The 15,130-nt window shown below is 54.2% G+C and overlaps 1 long non-coding RNA gene across 1 annotated transcript; it reads right to left on the bottom strand.

The window, feature by feature from the left end:
- Positions 1-690: 690 nt before the first annotated feature.
- On the bottom strand, positions 691-8,224 carry LOC138385094 (uncharacterized). Its single transcript, XR_011233685.1, has 3 exons — positions 8,108-8,224; positions 6,623-7,584; positions 691-5,572 (listed from the first exon to the last, which is right to left on the bottom strand). It is a non-coding gene; the product is annotated as an uncharacterized lncRNA (long non-coding RNA).
- Positions 8,225-15,130: the final 6,906 nt, after the last annotated feature.

Here is a 15,130-nt window from a genome sequence, read left to right as displayed (position 1 = left end):
GTGAACTTGAAAGGTAAGCAGCATGTCCAAAATAGAGGGGCATCTCCCAATTCACCTGGAACAGACAGCACACTCAAGAATATCTGTGGAATGAATGCATGCATTCATGTATACATGAATGAAAGAATATTGACCCTGTTTTACCTTTCTCTTTATTTACAAAATGAAGATGTTAGATTAGACATTAGAAATTAGACACTGAATGAGATTAGAGATTTAGATTAGACATTAGAAATTAATTCTGTTGGTTAGGCATTAGAATCTCTGAAAAGACTGTACCCTGAGTTCTTAAAGGAGAGGATCCCTGTCCTACTCATCTTTCACTAAATGATGGGTGGATGGGTAGGTGAGTGGAGGAATATGTAGTATCATGATCCCTGGAGATGCAGGGGAACAGTAAGACAACCGTATGCCAAGTTAGTCAGTTTGTGTAAGGCAGGAGAATGAACAAAATGACCTGTTGGGTCTATTTCCAACCCAAGTGTCTACCAGAATGGGCATTCAGGAACATTTGTGTCCAGACCCTGAGCATATGTCATTACTCAGGCTTCTTAAGAGTTATTCCTCGCTAACCTGTGGACAGCCATCAGGAATTCAGTCTCTCACACTGGGTGGGGTGGTCCTCTCCACCACTGCTGGCCCTTAGACCCTCTTCTGCTGCCTGTAATGCTGGTGACTCCACACGGTGACCCCACACGGTGACCCATCAGGATCCAGTGCTTGTCCATCCCAGTTCCGAGAAACTCCCTGTGTGAAAATGGGCCAAGAGTTCTGTCCTTTTCTGGCTACGTTCTCCCTGGAGAATGTGTCCCAGGCCAAATATAGAGAACTACAGTGGAGATATGCAAGGCTTGTTAGTTCATTTCTCTCAAGGATCAGGTAGATCTCAACAGCGGTACAACCTGAGGGAAGCTAACTTGTTAACTTCTAAGTACCAACAAGGAGGCCACCAGGCATTGGCTTCAAGATAGCATTCTGTTTCATCCCCTTCCAGACCTCTTTTCCTCTCTCTTCAATTTCCCATCCTTTTCCTGAAGTCCTTTCTTTCCAGTTCTCTGGACCAGTGTCCCTATCCAAGCCCTTCCCCCAGAAAGTCTCCTTGTTTATGGCCTAGAGTTTGGCCAGATGCTCTTGGAGACTCTGCCTTTGGCAGGAATTGATGGCTCAGGAGAGCAATGGTGGGTCTCTGGAGCCCCTCAGCCTCCTGCTAGAGAGCTGCAGCCAATGTTCTCATCAGCCTAAAAGCAAGCAGGTCCCCATCTGTTATAAATAATAGTTTGGTTCTTTTTTCCTCAGTGCCAACAGTTGGTCTCATATGAGGAAGGGCCATTTCTCCCCTTAGCTTGTCTTTGACCCTGCCCTTTATAAAACAGTAACCCCAGCTTTAATTTGTCTAAGAAGCATCGCCGTTTCTGAGCTTGGCTTACAATAGAAGCATCACGATGTTAGTAGTTAAGTGTTCTCAGCATCTGGAATGGCTAATTATTATAGATTCCATACTAATTCCTAATATCCCCCTGATGAAAGGTAGGGAGGCGGTCTGTTAATTCATTCTGCCATATTAAGAACTATCATTGAGAATGGTTCATCCGACTAGATCCTGTCTCTGACAGGGGTGTATGCTGTTCTCACCATATCCCATCGAAACGCTAGAGGGGAATGTGTCCACCAGTCCTATCTCCTCAGTTGACATTTACAAGTGACTTGACCCTTTGTAGTCTACCAAGTGTGTTCATGCACATTACGTCTTCTAATCCAGCTTCTGGAAGGTTGACAGCGTTGCCATCTCCATTGTACGGCCAAGAAGCTGAAGTCCGCAGACTCGCCCACGGCCACACAATTGGAAAAAGGCCAAGTTAAGCCTAGAACACAGTCCCCCTGCCCCACCTGCTTTCTCCACTTTGCCTTTTTAAAACATGTTTATATTTCACCTAGAAGCCACATTGGTGCCAAGACCGCTACTGCGCCAGGTGAGAGCTATGAAACCACTTTCCTCCTCCTCGGGCCTAGAAGCTGGGGTTCCTGAAGCTGCAGAGAGACAAACGCCAGCATTTCTAATCCTCTAAGGCCTGGAGAGAAAACACATCTTGAACAAAGCCCATTGTATCATCTGGGGGGGGGGGGAAGAGAGAAGATGAGGAGGGGGAAGAAAAGGAAGGGAGGGAGGGAGGGAAGGAAGGAGGAAGGGAGGAGGGGAGAGAGAAGAGGGGAGGGAGGGAAGAGAGTCCAGTAAACAATTCTCTAAGGGCTCCTGGGAAATCACACGCACTGGAATATATAAACCGCACCTGTGCCCACGCACACACCGTGCACATCTGCGTGAGGGTGTGATGGAGCGAGCACAGGCTTTGAAGCCAGGGAGACCTGGTGAGTCTCCTGGCTGTGAGTCTGTAAGTAAATCACCAGATCTTTCTAAGTTTCCGTTTTCTTGTCTGCAAAATGAGGGAACTGATACCCATCCAAAGACCTCAAAAAGCTCTGGAAAATTGTTGAGCAGAGGCTAGAGGAGAGGGGGAATAGGGGACCACGGCCGTGGAAGACAGAAGCAGCCCTAAGGTGAACATATTGGAGAACTTCAGAAGCCATCTAAGCAGTCATATTGAAGAAACCATTCTCTAGCGTTCCCAACCCCCACAAAGGAGTTCAAATTCTTTTCTCCCTGTGATTTTGAAGAAAGCCCAGTTCCCGCTCCCTCTTAGGATCTTTCCACCCATCACCACCTAATGTGTCCTCCAGCCTTGGCCAGAGGACTCTCCCAGCTGCCCTGCTCGGCCACACTTCCTCATCTCCTCTCCCCGGCTGGCTTCTGTGCCACAACCAAAGCCGACCCCCCACGGCGGGTAACCTGAGACAGACCTGGGCCTTCTGGCCTGAGCTGGGCCTCTCGGTGGCACTGCAGAAACAGCAGCTGAGAGAGAGACAGAGGAGCCTCACACCCAGGGAGGCTCCTGGAGGGACCTGGAGGTGTCAACCTGGAGCTAAGATTTGAAAAGGTCCAGGGTAGGGCAAGGGCCAGGCCCACCGCACTCACTTTGCTGACCTCTGTCAAGTCCACAGGCAAAGCTGAGAGTCAGACACTGGGGTTACTGAGTACATAAGCTTAGCTGAGTCCTGCCTGAGCCATGCTGGAGAACAAAGGGAGACGGAGGTGGTGGCTGAGGTGGGGAAGCCACCTAGGGCATGGATGAAGTGTGCAGTCTGCAGCCACAGGTGCCCCCGCACATCAATCCAGAGGGCTGAGTCAGCAACACAAGCCGGAGGCGTGAAGGGACAATTGGGCTGGAACAGGCCTCTTCAGAAGCAAGCGGGGGCGGTGAGCTGGGTACGAAGGCAATGGAGACAGCTACATCACACAGGCACCTGTGAGAAGCTCGGGCGTTAGTAGCCCCGCACCGCTGCCCTGTTCCCAGGGAATGGTGCCCAGAGCAGCTTTGATCCCTGCAGCATGGAGCACTGTCATGGGGGCGGGTGACCTTCTGTCCAGGGAGCCAGCCCCGCTCCTCTTTGGCTGCCTCGTTAAAACGGACCCTCCCCTGCCTCCACTCTTCCTTGCGCAACACGCTGGCTACTCTTCTGCCCCCGACTTCCCCACGACACCCCACCCTCACACTCCTCTCATTCCCGCCTGCCAATCCACAGCTCAGCCTCTCTCCACCCTGACTCAGCAAGCCAGGAAGCTGCCTCACCCAGGCCCAGAAGGGCGGGAAGGGACACCCTTTGAAGGTTCCACCATGCCAACCTAGGTCCTGCTCCTGGCTGTGTGAGCTGAGCATTCCATGGCGTCTCGCTGGCTTTGCTCCTTGAGGGAAGTGAAGGAGTTTCCTGCCAGCCCCTGTGCTCTGCGATTCTCATCTCCCGTGCAATGTTAGTTGGGCGTGGGGGTGGAGATCTCCTATATTCTAGACACTGAGCCAAGGAGCGTCAAGGCACTTGAAATTCAGAGAGGTTAGAGCAATTACCCAGGATTGCACAGCTGGGCAGCGCTTGAGCCAGTATTTAGAACTGTGATCTGTTTGTCTTAGGCTGGGTACACAAGAGCCTCAATTAATTGTTGGTTGATTGGCTACAGATGAATATTCTAACAGTGACAGGCTAGAGAAACTCCAGCGGGGTCAGTTGGCTAAAACAGCTCAGGGTCCCCAAAACCTGGGGTCTTAGTCGTGTTCCCCTCAAGATAGAAGGTCTCCCCAAAGTTGGCTGGGTCTATTCCTAGAATCTCTATTTCTTCACCCTGTTCCCCTCTCGCCCACTTGGAAAAGCATGTTCTATTTGGTTCCTTACAAGCAACAACAATGGGGGTTGGGGTGGGGGCAGTCACTGAACTGCCCTCTGGAAAATTCTAGGCCTGCGAGGTCTTCCGGTCCTCATGCAGGACCTGGATCTCCCCTGCGTGGAGTGACAGGCAAGGGTGAATCAGCCCAGCTCCTGCTTCCTCTGTGTCAGGTGGCTGCAGCCCAGGGCTTGGGCAGAAGCCGGAGACTGGGAAATCCTGGGTTCCCTGGGCACCTGACTCAAGGCCTAATTCAGGGGAAAGTCGCCCCCACCCGGCTTGGGGCCCAGCTTTCTCCTGCTAATTGAGATAATGACCCAACTCCCAGGACTGCTTCCAGCTTGAAAGGGGCTTTGAGATGCTCGGATGAAAGGCCCCTGGGGTTGAGTACAAAGCCCAGTGCAAACTGTCCTGGGGGTGGGAGGCTGGCCCAGGGCCTTTCCCAGCCCCCAGGCTGAGTCACTTCCTCACTCCTGGCTGGCTTCGCCTCTAATCCAGCCCGACCTCTCCCTTCAGGACAGCTGGGGGAAGGGGTGGTCCCAGAGAGACTAGCTCCCAGGCCAGGCACAAACCGGCTGCTGGCCTTGATGCTGGTGATCACGAATTTATAGCTTCATGACTCTCCTCTTGACCTGTTTGGAGAGCGAGGTGGCTCATCGATGAGCATCCTTGGTTACACTTGAAGAAACCCAGGAACAAAGCGGTGAGGAGACTTCCCAAGGTCTCACGGCGTCCTTCCAGGTTACTCACTCCTTTACATGTGAGGCTCTCCAGAGAGTTCTCAGTGCTGGGCTTTGCTAGATGCACAGACGTGGTCTTTGCCTTCAAGTAATGTCTTCTGCTGCTAGACTATCTCTGTAATACCTGGAAGGATCACTAGATAGCTCAGGATTTAAAAAAAATCCAAATAAAAACCCTTAGGGTTGAGCAGGGAACAAGGCCTTGCAGTCAGAGGGAGAGGTGGGAGCTGCTAAGGAGGGGGATCCCCAGGCTGGCTGGGTCCAGGGATTAGCACTGCGAAGTTCCTCCCAGAAATTTTCTACTGCTGGTCTTCTGCCGGCACCCATGGAACTAAGCTCACCAGACCAGGCCCCTTGGGTACTCTTGACCTTGGGGACCTCAGATCTTCCATCCCCCAAGGACTAGGGTTTCCATTCAGCGTTCAGACACGTAACTCACAGTGAGCCAGGGCCTACTCTGGTCCAGGTCCTGTGCTGTGGGCACAGAGGCACGGTCCCTGCCCACAGGGCAGACGGGAGCCAAGTGCCAGGCTGAGTGGAAGCAGGTACAGGCAGCAGGGTGCTGTGGGGTCGGGCAATAGATGGGTCAATTCAAAGCACCTGTACTTTGGAACCACGACCCTTCCCCTTTCCAGTTTTGAGGCATCTCCCCTCAATTCGAGGCCTAGCCTGTCATTCCTTAATCTAGTTTAATCTAGTTGAGCTCAAATCAAACTCTGAGCTGTTTGCTTTGATTCTCTCCCGCTGCAAGCTCGTCCCTGGACACCTGCAGAGTCCGGCTGATAATTGGGTTGGATGAAGTCCTGGGACGGCACCTCAGCAGTGCTGTTCCTTTACTCCTGGTACTGTCAAATCCACATGTACTAGAAAGCAGTGGGAGGCATTAGTGTGAACTGGGAAGAACTCTCCAGAAGCAAGGGTAGTGAAAGCCCAGAGCGGCAGGGTGAGGGAGATTGTGTAATGACGTTACCCGAGGGCTTTAAAACTGAACGGAGATGCAGGGCTTGGGTGGAGCTGGCCTGAGGCAGGGGGCTCCTTGCAATGACCTCTCGGGATCCCTTTCATTCAGTCTGGGCCCGCCCGCAAGGCTGCAGGGAGGGCTCCGAAGTGTGAGCGGCCCACGGGTTTATTTTTTCTGTTTTTCTGGACACGGGGCTCACTCCTCCTGGCACGGGTCCTTCCTGGGCCCCAGCTCCAGCTTGTTAGTTTTAACTGGAGCAATTTCCTTTGAACTCAGCTTGAATTAGCATCACCATGGCGATGGATCAGGGTTTTCACTGGTCGACCTGGTCTTCACCCCTTAAGCAATTAGTTCGAAGGAGAAAAGAAGGAGGAGGAGGAGGAGGGAAGATAAATGGGGATGGGGGGGAAGGGAAGAGAAGGAGGAGAGAAAAAGGAGAAAGAAAACTAATGGAGTAGGAGAAGCCGGAGAAGAGGACTGAGGAAGATGAGAAAGGGGAGATGGAAGATGAGAAGCCTGGGCGGATGTGGAGGGAGGAGGGAGAAGGTGAGGAAGGGAAGGGGGAACCTTCTGCCAGGCGGGGGTGGGGGGTGGGGGGGGGCCAGAGTACACCCACAGCCTTGACCTTCCCCTTCCCAGGGCCCCACCTACCGGGAGAAGCGGGAGAAGCAGGAGAGCCGACTCCAGGACCTTTGACCCGCAGCCTGGGAGGAAGTTCACTGCTGTATTTTCTCAGGGGACACCCAGGAGCCCACCCGTGAACGGTCACCCCCCAGGCAGCAAGCCCACCTCCATCCAGCCCCTTCCTCCTGCAGGGGCCAGGCAAGTAAGAGACAAGAACGGGGACTTGGAGCCTGAGAATAGAGGCAGGCTCTCGGATGCCCTGTGTGCTTGTCCCCGGACCTGGGGCAGGCCACCAGCCTCTGTAAAATGGCAGTGATGGCTTCTACGTCCTCAGGTGGAGGTAGGGCGGGCCAGGTGAGGGGCCAGACCCTTGCGCGTGTTCAGTGCACTCAGAGGGCCCTGGCACAGACTCTGTGTGGTCCCCGTGGGGTCATTGCTTGTGAGCTCGCGGGCTCTTGTCACTTGTCTGGGAGCTTCAGGAAGGCACTGACTAGGTCTTCGTCATCATTGAATTCCCAAACACTAGCACAGTGCCTGGTACATGTTACACAGGTGATAAGTATTTTTCAAGTGAATTAATGAACAGATGAACTATTATTTTCCCAAAAATAGGTGGTAAGAGTGTGAAAAGGGATATAGCAAACCAGAATCCGCCAGAATTTGGAGTTAAGAATCTCTCTTTCTTCAAGACTTGGTCTGTCTTCACCTCCTCCAAGAAGCCCTCCTGGAGTTGCCACTGCCCCCTCCACCTCCCCAGACACTCACCCAGGCCCCTCTGTGCTCCGTGGCCCCTGCAGTCATCCCTGATTTGCTCATCCATCTCCCCGGCTAGGTCGGGCTCCATGAGAGCAGGGACTGTGTCTTATTCCCCAGTTCCTTGCATACTCCAGGCACTGAGTTGATGCCCTAAAAATGTCTGTGATGCGTGGACCTGTGTATTCCAGCGCAAGAGCAGGTGTTGGGCCTCCGGAGGCCAGTAAAGGTGGACCCTGGGGGAAGACAAACGTGTGAACGGAAGGGAGGACCGTCATGCGTGTGCTGAGTGAAGAACAGACCTCGAGAGGGTGGGGGCGTGGGAGCACGGGCTCCAGAGAGCCGTCGATGGTGTCTGCTCCAGGAAGGACTGAGGAGGAGAGGTGTTTCCTGTGTCACCAACCAGAACTGGCTCTGGCTGCTGTGAGGGCACAGGGCATTTGAAGAAAGAAAAACAGCCTCTGTGTATTCTCAAAGGGAGTCGGATGTGGGGGAAATGCTCCCAGGCAGGAGGGAGAGGGGACGTTCTACCAAAGGCTCTGTGGGACCTTCTGACTGACCCAGAAGGACTGACCCAGGCTTGGCGTCTACAGCTAGAAAATGTAATTGTCTTAAGACCAAAAGCCTCTTCTAGGCAGCCCCCCTGTTTCATGCTTTTGCAATTCCCTTCTGTCTCCCTCAGTTGCACCACCTAGGAGGGTGATGAAGGATGAGCACCCACCGCTTCTTAGCTAGATTAGGCAGCAGCAGGTTGCAAACCTTTTCAAGATCCCCGGTTCCTTGCCTGCAAAGTGGGACACGCCTCCCCATTTGGCTGTCGTCAGGACGCAGTGAGATGACGCTTGCAAAGCTCTCGGCACAGTCCCGCCCAGGGAACAGCTTGTTACCACCTTACATCCCTTTCTGAATCCTGTTTCTCTACTTGTATAAAGAAAGTAAACTCCATTCTTGGCACCTCCATCTCATCCATCCCTCTCCCTCCAAATAAAGGAGCAGCTTTCTCTCCAGAACGCCTCTACCCACGTGAGGTCGCTATGTCCCTCCGCCCTAAGAATTCCCCTTCCTTCCCCCCTTTCTCCATCTCTCACCCTTTGGCTCCCGTTAAAATATTTCTCCTTTTGCTCCTCTGACCTCTCTTCCCAGCCCTCACCACTGCTCCTGCCTTTTTTCCCAAGTCCTGCCTTTGGCCTGTTTCTCCCTCCCTCCCCTTTCCTCCTCTGCTGCTCATTATAAAAAACAAATCTTTCTAAATACGCCAAAAATGCACTCATCCCCCAGGACCCCAGCCTAGCACAAAGGGCTGGTTCTTTCTGGCTGCTCCCTATGGCCTCCTTCTTGCCCACTGCTTTGAATCCTGGCCTCGCTCACATGACTGGAAGGGCCAACAGGGCACTTTCCCACGTGGCTGGGTGCAGAGGACGGGGCAGGGCGGGGAGTGGGACGAAGGAAGGTGGAGACAGGCAGCTTAGAATCTTCCCAGAGTTTGGCTCGTCCTCGGGAAGGGGACAACTGTTTACTTGACATTCAAGAGTAACTCCTGGGAACCTAAAGGATCCTGTTAGGTATCTGGGAAGGATTCAGGTTAGGAAAGAAAGACTGCGAACCAGAAGGATGGCCACCACGTGGAACATTTGGTCTCCAGGATGTAAAGATGTGACCTTCCTCCTGGGATGGGGTGGGATCCCTTTGGTGTGGAGGAACAGGAGGGGCTCTGTGATCCCTGGGAGACCCTCTGGATGTGAGCACCCCAGGATTTATAAGCAAGCCTAGAGCTCCCTCCCCTCCCCCACCCCCACACCCCCACCCTGTGCTCTCTGACCAGGTCCCTGGTCCACAGGAGCACTGACCTAGGGCATGTGCAGCACCCCCGTCCCAAAGCCAGATGACCTTGCCCCAGCTGAGTGCAGGAGTAAACACACATCTGACACAGCCCAGGGCTGGGGGAGGACACTGGGGCAGAAGAGGGGAGCACCCAAGGCCTCAGGTCCCACAGGGAGTCTAGCCTTCCCCCGGGGGCTGTGGGAAAGCCAGCAGAGGGCCTCAGAAGGCCACTGCCCTCGCCCATGGAAGGGTCCCGTGGGGGCAGGTGATGGGAAGGCCTTGGCCTTGGCATTCCCTGCCTTCCTGTCGTCATGTCCCGAATTTCCCAACCTCTTTCCTGCCTATCCCCTCAACGACCTCCCCTCCCTTCCACACCCCACCCCACAGCAGCTGGGCTGTTGGAAGCCAGTGGTGTTTCTGAGTTAATCAAAAACTCCTGTACTTTGCTCTTGAATTGAGGCCATCATTCCTTTGTCCCAGGGCAATGGGGTCAGCTTGCTCTTCCCTGGCTTAAACAGTGTTTAGAAGAGTCAAAGGGGAAAGTGGGGGAAGGAGAAGGGAATTAACATTTATCAAGGGCCCCTGCTAAATACAGGCCCTGGGCTGGGTGCTGGGCAGACGCTGAGCTCGAGGCTGTCCTGCGAGGTGGGTGTCTTCCTCGTTACACTCGGGAAACTGAGGTGCAAAGCCATAAAGAAACCTGCCCCAATCTCCCAAATATGAAAGACAATGCTCTGAGGCTTCCAGTGGAGTTTGGAGGGTGTCCCTACCCCATGATTGGGTTATGAGATTCTGAGAATGTCCCCAGAACATGGACAGAAAGCTGAGAACAGCTGTGATGTTCCAGCTGGGAAAGAAGAGGGAGGGTTGGGAAGGGTTGAGGGGGGCAGGGTCTGCGCACAGCCTGGGCTCTTATCCAGAGGAAGAGCCCCAAGGGGGATTTGGGAGGCCCCGAGGTTGAAAATTGTGATGGAGGGGCAGAGAGGAGGCCCGGAACTCCCCCCTGCAAGAGCCCTAGAGAATCCTGGTCTGGCTGGAGAAGATCAGGAGTTAGGGGTACATTGCTGGAGAGGCCAAGGACCGAGGTCTTGTCCCCAGTGGTGTGTCCAGCAAAGCAAGGGGGCTTCTGTCCCTGCTCCCCACAGATACCTGCTCCCCTGGGCCTCCCACCCCCTGGGCATCCTAGGGCCACCCGCCACCACTGCACTAAATTGGCCCCTCCTTCCTTCCTAGACCCTAGCTAAGGCCCGTTCATTTTGCTTCCTTCCACCTTCTGCTCTCACATGTTCTCTCTCCCCTTCCCCTGCCTGCTCCTCCCCCTCTGCCCTAAGAGCAAATTCCTCTCTTGACCAGGGAGCTGTGCTGGAATCCAGGAGGCCTGGGGCTGAGGGAGAACAGGCCTGAGGGCAGAAGGGAGGCAGAGCAGGGGTCAGCAGGGGGAGGGAGAGGGCTGGAGAGTCAAGTGCCCCAGAACCATCCTGAAGCTTCTGGAAAGATATGGCCTACAGAAGCAGAAGGGAGGGTAAGAGGCAGGTCAGGAAGGAGACGGGGGCTTTGGGTCCCCTGCCCTGCTCTACAGAGGCGGCATAGGGTAGAGTCCAGGGGCAGCCTTGGTCAGGGAAAGGGCAGGTGGGGAGGAACAGGGACATTCCCAGACTCTGGAGTACCCGGGTCCCCCAGGTGAGGGCAGACCTCGCCCGAGGTTGGGTACTGGGGTGCTGACTGGCTCCGCGTGGATTCTGTAGGTGGCTGGAAGTGAATCACACTGTGTGTGTGTGTGTGTGTGTGTGTGTGTGTTGCATGTTTCTGTGTGGGTGTGCTGAGTCAGCCTGCTCTGCCCTGCGTGTCTGGGGATGTAGGTGTTACTCGTGGGGACCATGAGGGTGCCCGTGTGTATGAGGGCCTCTAGAGCTCACGGAACCCTCCGAGAGTTGGCTATCAGGATGTGTCGGCATCCGTGTGCCGGACATCCTTATCCGTGCCTCTGCGTGTCCCACTGCAGTCAGGTGTGTGCGAGAGCGTGTCTGTGTAGGTGGCTGCGTGCACACGGGGAGCAGGGAAGGGTCATCTGTGGAAGCAGGAGCTGACTCCGGTGTGACAGTTGTGCAGAGATGGGGAAGCACGTGGCGGGGCAGGTACCGCGTGCACCAGCGTGCTCCGAGCTCCAGCAAACTCCAGTTCCCGAGTTTCCAGCCGGCCCGGCGAGCCTGTGCGCAGATGTGCACTGCTTTGCTACTCAGTAAACCGACCTCCCAGGACTTTTCCAGCGGAAACGCAGAAATATTTTGGTGTCTGCTCTGGGCAGTAGGAAAAAGGATGGGGATGGGCTGGAAGCTAGGGTTTCAAGACCGAGGGGACCTGAAGGGGTGAGGGCACCCCCAGAGGCCAGCAGGGTAGGTGAAGAGCTCTGGTGGCCTCCAGGTGTCACTAGGGCCCCAGCACGCAGCTGGGAGAGTAAGGTCCCCACTGCCAGTGTAGGGGTGAAGAGTGAAAGCTTCTCGAGCCCCCCCTGAAGGATTGCTGAGCAGGGACTGACAGAGGGCAGAGGAAGAGGAGGAAATGCAGACTGTGTTGGACGTGCGTAGCACAGGGAATCGCCAGAGAATGAGAACCCAGTCACCAGCGAGAGCCAGGTGCTTCAGGGCCCCTCACAGGGGAAGTGGAGATGGGGGTTAAGAGTAAATGATTTTTAGGGGGGAATGAGTGGGGGGGGGCAGTGGCGGAGAGACATTATCTTGCGAATTGCTCTCTTTGGAAATTGAATGGGGCCAGAGGACAAACAACAGTTTGGGACAAAGTTTGTCTGGGCTCTAGGTGTGGTGTTTGAAGTTCAGTCTCTTCCTCTGTGGTGAGTTTTCATGTCCTCTGGTCAATGAAATTTCAGGGCAAGGATCGAAGGCAATTATCATCTCTGGGGGGTCCGGTTTCCAGTTACTTAGGGGAGCTCCAGAGAGCAGCCTCTGTGCTTGGGGAGAGACAGGACACCAGGGCCCAGGGAGCCTCAGGGCGGGGGAATCAGAGAGACCTGGAGGCTGCTGCGTCAGTTCAGCATGTCAGAGTGCCATATTTGGGGTCTGTTTTCTGAGCCCCAACACCAGGGATGTGGGCACCCCAAGCCCAGGCCCTGCTGCACCACCCTTCGCTGTCCCCTCCACACAACACTCTCACACGTCCTATGCCCACATTCCAGAAGCGCAGTCACAGACACCACACACACACCCCGCTGCACACGTCCTCTCAACCGTATGCTCTGGCACGTGGCACACCTGTCCCCACAAACACGGTCATCCCGCTCCCCCCCCCCACACTTCATCCAAGTACACCCACCAGGACAGATTTCCCCACCTCATCCACCCCCCCCCCACACACACAGTTCCAGTCCTTTCTAAACCAAGGAATAGGCATGAGACTGTTTTAGGCTCCTCATCAAAGCAAATGATTTAAAATTTTCGAAGTTTGCTGTGTTCCTACCCAACAGGATTACCTTGGTTAGTTTAACCCACCCACCACCCCTGCCCCCGGGGACGAACTCCCCCATTCAACTCTTCCCGTTCCTCTGTCCCTCTCCAGGGATAGCAGTGGCTCTCTTCTCAGCAAATGACCCGGAGGCTGGGCCGTGGTTTCTCTTGCCCTCTGAGGTAGGAGAGATCCTTGCACGTTTTCCCAGCAAACTTTTATCGAGCAGTTACTCTGTGCCAGGCAAGTGCTGGGCAGGAGGGAAGCATAGGCTGAAAGGGATGCTTTCTCTGCCCTTAGGGAGCTTACAGCCCAGCAGCAGGGGTAGGACAAGGACTATACTGTAAGCTACTCCGTGCCCTGCAAAGGAGAGAAATAAGGTGCTCTAGAATCCAGCTGTGGGAGAGAACACTGCCAGGTGGGCTTCCTGGAGGAGATGTTATGTGATCAGCCCTTGACCAATGGGCAGCATTTACCTGTGCAGGCCGTAGGGGTAGGGAGAAGAATTCAGCCTCACTTCCACCACATAGGACTCTCTAGTACATTGCCCTGTTTATTGTATTCATAGCACATATCTGAATTTATCTTATTCAAACATATGTTTTCATCTGTCTGCACCTCTCTAAGGTAAGCTAAGTGGAAAGCAAAGACCTCCTGTGTCTTGTTTGCTGCACTTCGTGACTGTCCCTAGCACTTAGAACAGTGTCTGGTGCTTTTCACGTGGAGGAAGGAAGAGATGGAGGGATGGAGGACTAGAGAGAGAGAAAATAGGAAGGGAGAAAACCTCATGCACGTGCCAAGGCACAGGACATGGAGGTCAGTGTGGAAGGAGGAAGATGATGGTAGGCCTTCAAGGTTAGGCTGAGGAAGGTGGACTCAACATTTGGCGGTGGAGAGCCATTAGGTTTACAAGCAGGGCGGTGACATATACAGACCAGTGGCCCCTGGCCCTGCCATTTAGAGTGCAAAGTCTCCGTGACTGGGAGGCATCTTGGTCTCAGATGTAGCCAATTGACAGGTAAATGCTATAGAGTAACAGGAGTCAACGGCATGACCTTTAGCATATAGGTGCATGCATAAGCCTGTTATAGCGTTATAATTTACATTACAGGGCAGGGCCAGGGAAAAACAGATGTGCAGATAAACAAGATAAATTCAGATATGCCTTCTCTAGCTTCACCCTCAGACCAGCCAACAGGAACCAATCCCAGGTGGAAGCAGGTTATGGTATAAAAATCTTGTCTTTGAGAAAACACATTCTCATGGAGCAGCCATAGGTTTTATTGTCTTTATATAAAGTGCACACGAAGAGGACACAGTACAATATGCATAGGATGGAAGTGGCTTAATCACTCATCCCTTCCTAGGAGCCTCCTTCTACCCTTTAGAGGGGGACCAAGCCAGTGCCTGGTGTCTTGCCCTCGCTAGAGAACAGCTGACTTGGTTTTGGGGCCAGAGAGGTGGTGGCTTTAGCAGGTGGTAGGGGCAGGTGGGGGCTCAATGAGAATCCTTTTGTGAGCTACCTGCCCACTTTCCAAAGCCACGCAGGATGAATGCTATGGGGAGGTTTCATTTTAAACCTTCTCCAGTTGGAGGGGAGGTTTTATCTCAGTGAATAAAGACTCAGCAGCCCTTCTGCCCCCAAAGCTCTGGGCCTCCGAGGAGAGGGTGCACTCTCTGCAGAGCCCTGGCTGGGCTGGAAGGAGGGATCCTGGGTGCTGGTCTTGACTCACAGAGACACCCCTGGAGCAAGGCACGTGGTGTCTCTGTTGAGGACAAGTGGAGTCAGACACCTCAGGCTCCTGGACGGTGCGGGCAGAGCAGCAGAGGGACCGGCCAGAGAGACAGAGTGTGGCAGGTAGGTGCAGGCACAGGCTCGGGGCTTGGAACTCCAGCCTTAACGTTGTCACTAGACAGCTCTGCTATCGTGGGCAGCTTAGTTCCGCTCTCTCCACCACAATTTCCTCATCTGCAAAACAAGAAATCGTCCCCACCCTGCCTACTTCAGAAGGACGCCATGGGATCAACAAGCTGACAGGGAGAGGAAAGGAGTTTGTGCTGCACACACGGGGATGCTGCTCGCTGTGGCACCCGCTGTCATAGCAGGAGGGCCTAGAAGGGTCCTGTGCTCAGAATTCATTAGGAGGCTCTTGCTCCTTCACAACTGCCCAGGGCCTGAGTCCCGGGCCCACTGCTCACCATCCAGGTGACCATGAACCAGACATTCAGCTCTCTGGGCCTTAGCGTCCTTGTCTTTGAACTGGGAATGGTCACTAAGGTGCTTCCAAGCTCTTCACTTGTTCCCTGGCGCCTCCCCGGTTTCCAGACTCCAGGGATCTGAATTCTCCCCTCTGTCCCATCTTACTGTCAGCCACGGGGAGATTGAGGAAGAGGAAACCGGCCTCCCAGCGAAGGCACTGGTCGCCTGGCAGCTGAGAGTGGTTGCAGATGCGGACAGAGAACAGGACTCACCAAGTGCCGGGGACAGCAAAAGACCCAAATTGC

The sequence above is a fragment of the Eulemur rufifrons genome, chromosome 6, assembly GCF_041146395.1.
Source record: "Eulemur rufifrons isolate Redbay chromosome 6, OSU_ERuf_1, whole genome shotgun sequence".
NCBI lineage: Eukaryota > Metazoa > Chordata > Mammalia > Primates > Lemuridae > Eulemur > Eulemur rufifrons.
Note: the sequence above shows the minus strand (reverse complement) of the source record. Positions and strands in the feature narration are given on the sequence as shown.